Below are 1,355 nucleotides of genomic sequence, written 5' to 3'. Positions count from 1 at the left end.
CATATTGGTACTCCTGTGTCTTCTTAATAGAAGAAAATTGTTCCAAAGGCTTTCACCAGTACCCGGGCCTTCCCATTCGCAAATGAGTCTCAGTGTGTAGGTGATATATTACTTAAGAGGAAAAAGGATATGTGATGCATTTATCAAATACTGGAACATAGAGGGAAGAGATTGTCTTAGCAAAGCTGCTTACAATAAGTGGATGGGTTATGACTGCTCTGCAGTTCCTTCTGCTGCGATTGAGCAGGTGAATGGAACCTAGATGAATGTTGAGCTGTATTGGGTTGATTAGATGGCTATCAGTGCCTCAGCACGCTGGAGTAATGCAGTGGCTGTGTCCTGTGGCAACACAGACATCCCAGCAGTTCACAAGTGAGACCTAGGCTGCCACATTTAATTGGTTTGTCTTTTGTGATGGCCATTTTCAAAGAAGGAAACAATTAATATATTTATACCGGTGGAAAAAAAACACTACTTGGCATTTAACAGGTGCAATACTTGCACATTTTGAAATATGCAGCAGTACGCAGAAGGGTGCTATTATTTCCTGTAGCATAACGATTAACCTGCTCTAAATATGGCCTGCAAACATAATTTTAATATTCCAAGTGGGTGTTTCTCTCCTTGTGATTGTTCCTTTTCTTTCAAGTCTGATGAGAAATGTCATTTTTCTTCAGAAATGTCATTATCTTCCCTGGTTTTGTTGAAGGAATCTGCTGGAAAGTTCAGAACTAATTTTCTTATGAGCAAGATGCTAATTGAAGAGGGTGGAGTACTTGAATCTTTTCAGATGACCTTTCTTCAGAGGGGTCTCATTAAAATAATATAGTGGAAAGAAAAGGGGAAAATAAATCTGGGTTTGAACAGCCTGACTGAAAATCCCTCAACTTTTCTGGCAACCTAGGATTAACTCCTTACTCTTTTTATTTAGTCATTACCTGTATTTAAACTGGAATTAAAGATAGCACAAGCATGTGTCCTCGATTTCTCCCTTAAAAGAGCATGCAGGAAATCCCTGCATGAAAAATCTTGGCACAATGCTTTGATGTAGCATAATGAAAAAGGGAGATGATTTGCATCTCCTGAAACACAGCATCAGTTTGTGTTGTATTTAGGGAGCATCCTGAGTCACAAGTGACTTCAGTGTTCACATCTGATGAACATTTCCTCACAAGTTCTCTTAACTGTTCAGGTAAAACAAGATTAAATTCCACTTTCCGGCTTTAAGCAGTCTGGATACTGTTACAAGTTCCCAAGAAAATGTATCACATTATAGTCACTAAAATGTAACAGGTACATTTAAATGACAGCAGAAACAACTTTAAGTTATATACATTTTTAATGTAAGTTTGTAA

Source organism: Cuculus canorus, chromosome 4 (assembly GCF_017976375.1).
Source record: "Cuculus canorus isolate bCucCan1 chromosome 4, bCucCan1.pri, whole genome shotgun sequence".
Lineage (NCBI taxonomy): Eukaryota > Metazoa > Chordata > Aves > Cuculiformes > Cuculidae > Cuculus > Cuculus canorus.
This window is presented reverse-complemented; position numbering follows the sequence as displayed.